This window comes from Scomber japonicus, chromosome 13, assembly GCF_027409825.1.
Source record: "Scomber japonicus isolate fScoJap1 chromosome 13, fScoJap1.pri, whole genome shotgun sequence".
Classification (NCBI taxonomy): Eukaryota; Metazoa; Chordata; class Actinopteri; order Scombriformes; family Scombridae; genus Scomber; species Scomber japonicus.
The window spans coordinates 4,889,651-4,895,650 of NC_070590.1; the positions used below are offsets into that span (position 1 = coordinate 4,889,651).

At 42.3% G+C, this 6,000-nt stretch overlaps 1 protein-coding gene across 1 annotated transcript in view; it reads left to right on the plus strand.

Annotated features, from left to right (window-relative positions):
* LOC128371002 (zinc finger and BTB domain-containing protein 16-A-like) overlaps positions 1-6,000 on the plus strand; it is a 166,101-nt gene that overhangs the window by 87,993 nt on the left and 72,108 nt on the right. The gene's annotated exons all lie outside the window — the stretch shown is intronic.

The following is a 6,000-nucleotide window of genomic DNA, read 5'->3' on the forward strand; positions in this document are numbered from 1 at the left end:
ATAAAGTAAATAATAATATATATGAAATTAGGCTTCAAAGTTGTGTAAAAATCAGCCTCTTTCTCTGCTCCTAAACACTGTGGGCGTGGCCACCGAGTCCGCTGAAACCCCGCCCCCTACCAAGTGTCACCTGTCAATCAAAGTCACCACCTCTACCCGAAACATGGACGTTATGTCTGAGAGCTTTCTGCTGCTAACTCGGCGGCTAGCTTGGTGGCTAACTCAGCTGCTAGCTCGGTGGCTAACTCACCTGCTAGCTCAGTGGCTAACTCGGCTGCTAGCTCCGCGGCTAACTCGGCTGCTAACTCAGCTAACTGGCTAACTGTAGACTGTCGTAGTAGTAGTGTGTGCTGAATGTATTTATACCTCTACAGCAGCAGGGGCGGGTTTATGCTAATCACTAAATCTTGAACACAGAAATCTTGAAACACAGTTTGTGAAGCCTAGCTCCACAATTCAAATCTAAATGGTTGAAATGCTTTTTTACACCTTTAGAAATACATTTATGACCTATTTAATGTGTTTAGAAAGAAAATGTCTGAATTCACTTTACACAGTCTTTTTTTTTTTGTGATCAAATTTTTATTTTCATTTTCATAAAGTCCAACAAAATTCTCAATGAAAGACAATTAGCCCAGGACATAAGAACGTGTCATGGGAAGGAACATGGTGAAAGTATGAACAACAACAATAATAATAATGATAAAATAAAATAAAATAGTAATCATGAAAATGCGTAAATAAAATAACAATGAAAAATAAAGACGTAAAAAATAAATAAATAAAATTACAAACATAACCTACAAAAATAAATAAATAATAATAATAAATAAAAATAAAAATACACATACACACACACACACACACACACACACACACACAGAGACATTGACAAGACAAAAGGGACTTGACATACAAAGGCACTAGGGTGGGAGAGCCAGTGGCAAAATCAACCTACAGCATGTTTTTCAAAGAGTCAGCAGCGCTACGCCAAGTGTTAAAGGTCCTTTCATTAGCACCATTAATCCGAGCTGTTGAAAGCTCCATGTATATGACGTCCAAAAAGGAGAGAATCCAAGATCGAGTAGTTAAAGCATGAGGTGGCTTCCACCGAGTTGCAATCATTTTCTTGGCAGCTGTCAATCCAGCAAAGATGACTCGCTTTTTGAGTTTGGGAATATTGAGGATCGACAGATCATTAAGAATCAGCACACATGTAGTCACAGGCACTAGTTCATCCATCAGATCAGACAGTTTGGATGCAACGTTGCCCCAGAAATGTGCGACAGGTGGACAGTCCCAGAACATGTGAATAAATGTGCCCGGAACTTTCAATGAGCAAAGATTACAACACGGGTCATTAATAATTTTCATGTGATGGAGTTTAACAGGGGTGAGATATGTTCTGTGTAAGAAATTAAAGTGAATTTGCTGATGGTCTGGATTACGAGATGCTTCATGAATGCTGGACCACACTGTATCCCAATCACAATTGGGAGCTAGGTCTGGGCAATCTCTCCTCCAGACCCTCTCCACAGGGAGCGAGACAAGGTCTGTTACCTGCAAAAAATGGTACAGTCTGGATACCATACCCTTAGCTCTGTTCTGTTTAATAAATAAATCTCGGAGTGGGTGGGTAGGTAAAGAACATTGCCAGGGTACGCCATGTGCTTTAAGCGCTGACCTTAACTGTAGATAAAAGAAAAAAGTGGAACCTGGCAGATTGAATGCATCCTTAATATCAGCAAAAGAACGTAATCCAAAATCATTGTAAATGTCTCTTAAATAGTGAACACCCCTCTGCTCCCACTGGGGAGCAGAGACAGGTCTTCCACCAATCAGAAGTGCCTTATTGTTGAATATTGGAAAAAAGGTGTGCCACTTGCAGGAAAGACGACAGTGTCTTTCAACTAATCTCCATACCAGCACAAGATGAGAAATAATGGGGCCAAGGCGTAGTTGACACTGTTTTTTAGAAATGTTACTAAAAAGAACATCTTGAAGTGTCCATGGCTGAACTATATTGCTCTCTAGCATGCGCCAAGAGACGGAGCAATGAGAATCAAACCAAGAGAGCAGGGGCCTGAGCACAAATGACCAGGAATAAAGTTCAAAATTAGGAACGGCCAGGCCGCCATCTTCTCTTCTTCTCTGAAGAATAGACAATTTCAGACGTGGTCGCTTGCGGTTCCAAATGAATTTGGAGGTTGCAGATTGGAGCTTGGCCCAGTAGTCAGATGGAGGGGGGAGAGGAACCATAGAACTTACAAAGTTGATCCGGGGCAAAATATTCATTTTTATAATAGAGATACGAGCACGAATAGACATAGGAAGACCAATCCACCGGTCCAAGTCCTTCAAGATCTTACTCTGGACAAGTGAATAGTTATGTTTAATAATCTGATTTAAAGAAGAAAATATTTCAATTCCTAAATACTTAAGATGCTGTACTATGGGGATATTGGTTGGAAGGATAGATTTTTTAGCAGTGTCATTCAGATGTAAGAGAGCAGACTTGGACCAGTTGATTTTGAAACCTGACATATTACCAAACTCCTCACAAATGGACAAAAGGTGTGGTGTCGACTGAGCAGGATTTTCCAAGAAAACTAAAACATCATCAGCATATAGCGACAGCTGGTGCTGGGTGTTATGAATAGAGATAGGGGAGACCAAATCAGACTGGCGAATTGCTTGAGCTAGTGGCTCCAATGAGAGCACGAAAAGTGCGGGGCTTAGCGGACAGCCCTGGCGTGAGGACCTAGAGACTGGGAAGAGAGAGGAGAAAGTTTGGCCAGTTAGTACTTGTGCTGAGGGGTTTGAGTACAGCGTCTTAATCATACCGATAAAGGTGTTACCAAAGCCCATTGCCTCTAAAACAGACCACAAATATGACCATTCTAATCGGTCAAAGGCTTTCATCGCATCAAGCGAAAGTATAGACATAGGTGTTTTGTTATCCGTTGCTGCGTCAATAATGTGAAGTAGACGTCTAACATTATCTGCTGCAAGCCGCGACTTTATGAAGCCTGTCTGATCAGGATTGACTAATGATGGCATGTGGTGCTCAAGACGGCGGGCAAGGAGCTTTGCAAAAATCTTTAAGTCAGAATTTAGAAGGCTGAGAGGGCGGTAGCTAGAGCAGTCAGTAGGCTCCTTATCTTTTTTCAGCAGCAAAGAGATGAGGGCTGTGTTAACATCCCTTGAGAATTTGCCCTTTTCAATTGAAAAAACAATCATATCCAAAAGAAATGGGCCCAGCTGCTCCCAGAAAACAACGTAGAATTCAGGAGGGATCCCATCTATGCCTGGTGATTTGCCTCTCTGCATAGCCTTAGCTGCATCCCATACCTCCTCTAATAAGATTGGCTTATCTAAGTCAGTAGAATCTGTACTTGATAGCTGGGGCAAATGTAATTGACTTAAAAAATTATCACATCGACTTTTGTCTAAAGACACCTCTGATTTGTATAATTCGGAGTAAAAAGTTTGAAATATGCCATTTATCTGTTTAGGGTCAGTGCTAATATTGCCATTTGCCGACTTAATAGCTGGGATGTCTGCAAAGTGGTCACTGGTCCTAATTCTCATGGCCAGGAGATGGCTAGGTCTGGCACCATGAAAGTAATATTTTTGTCTGGTCCTGTGAATTTGAAATTCTGATTGTTGCTTCAAAATGTTGTTGATTTCCTTCTTCACTAGTGTACGCTGTAGAGCAACTTGCTCTGTGAAATTAGATTGCAAAGAAGAATCCAACCTAGAAAATTCTGCCTCAAGATTCTGCAATTGAAGAGATCTGGATTTGCGTGCATTAGAGCTAAATAATATTGTGTTATTCCTAATGAAGCCTTTTATAGCATCCCAAAGGGTTCTGGGGTCCTCTACAGAGCCAACATTAAAATCAACAAATTCTCTGAATCCTGCAATAAACTGATCAATATATGCTTCATTTTTTAATAATGAGGTATTAAAACGCCATCTGACTGCACGTTTAGATAGGCGGCCCAAAGTTGCAGAGCAGAAGACTCCTTTGTGGTCTGACAGGGCTATCGGGAGTAAAACAGCAGTATTAATGCAGTGAAAGAGCTGCGGGGAAGCAAAAAGGAAGTCTATTCTAGAAAAAGATTTGTGTCGGCCAGAAAAAAAGGTATAGTCTTTGAAGGAGGGATTAATTAAACGCCATATGTCCACAAGTCCCAAATTACTGGCCCAAGATTTTAGAGCGTTTGTGGCCATGACCTGCCCCCCTGAGGAGGTTGCACTCGACTTATCAAGAACTGGGTCCCAAACTGCATTGAAGTCTGCACCGACAATGAAGGAATAGTCTGTTAATTCTAACATTTTAGTTGTTATTAAATCATAGAAGTTGCTGTCAAAATCATTAGGGGCATATGCTGATATAAGAGCTATTTTCCTTGAATTAAATTCTATACTAGTAATCACAATTCTACCCATGCTATCTGCCCAGTTCGTTATAATTCTCATTGGAAGACTGCGTCTAGCAACAACGGCCACACCTTTAGTTTTTGTATCAGCTGCGGAGAATGCTACAGTATGAAAAAATCTATTGGCAAGACGACCAGCATCAGCTTTCAGTAAATGCGTCTCCTGCAACAATGCTATGTCAATATTTTTTCTTTTCAGCAAACCAAGAGTGCTAGCACGTTTGTGAGGAGCATTCAATCCCCCACAGTTCCATACTAAAATGTTAAGATCACCCATAGTCTAAAGGAAATGTTCTGAGTGTGGTCAGAGAGAAAATGTTACCATAGCCCTCCTTCTGGAATAACCCCGGCACAATCGCACCCAGAGTAAGGTCCCCCATTACACAACACAAACGAGACGTAGACACAACATACATAACATGTAAAAAAGGAGAAAAAGAGAAAGAAAACACAAACATAATGACAGATTGTAAACTGTGAAGTAGGTCTGTGATCATATTGGATGTGGGGCAGCCAGGGGGAAAAGGCCAGCCCAGCAGTATAACAATGACGTTGATTGTAGCTGAGGTAAAATAAATTGGAGAAGCTGAGGAATCATACGTAACATGTTAAGGTATTAAATTCTTGCATTTTAACTTTCCAACCTTCCATATACTGTAGCCTAAAGAATAACATTAACTACCACAGTGCACACAAAATAAAAGGTTGACTGAGCATTGTGCAAAAAGTGGGTTATTTATAAACTCAAGCAGGCCTACTGCCATACTAAAACAAAATAATAACCCATATTAAACATGTTAAACAGTCATATCAGGCTCATTGGCAGCTTACCAGCTGAAGAACATCCGGTGATTAAGGTTAGTAAACCTGTGACTTAATGTCAGTCCTCAGTGTCCAGTGACAGCAGGATAAACATCTGTCCTGTGAAGAAGTAGTGTGAGAATAACAAAGCAACCGTCCACAGGTACAGAGCCCACAGTTCGACAGGGGGTCGAGTCGATCCAGTGTGTGTCAAACGGAGCCCTGCAGCAGTAATGGCAGAGGTGAAACTGTGTTCAGGGGGGGGGGTTGTCGTCGTCCCGCGCCAAAGTCTCTGGGCATGGAGCCGGGACTGATGCCAGAAAATCCTCCGCTTCTTTTGGTGAGGTGAATGCCTTGTGTTGAGCACCGTCTTTCACTTTCAACGTGGCCGGATAAAGTAAGAAAAATTCCAGACCTTTAGCTCGAGCTGCGTCCATAGCCTGGTGAAAACCTTGGCGACGCTTGACGGTGAAGTTGCTGTAGTCTGGAGAGAAGCGAATCCTCCGGCCGTTGATGGAGAGAGGCTCTTTCCTGGCAGCGCGGAGAATGGCCTGGCGGGTCGGGTAACGGAGCACGTTGAAAATCAGGGTGCGGTTAGCTCCTCGGTTGCGGGCGTTGTCGTTGTAGATTCGATGCGCTCTCTGGATTTCAATCTGGATGTCACCGAGAGTGGGGAACCATTCGGGTAGGCAGCGTGAAAGAAACTGAGTGGCATTGGAGCCCTCAATTCCCTCTTCAAGGCCAGTGATGCGGA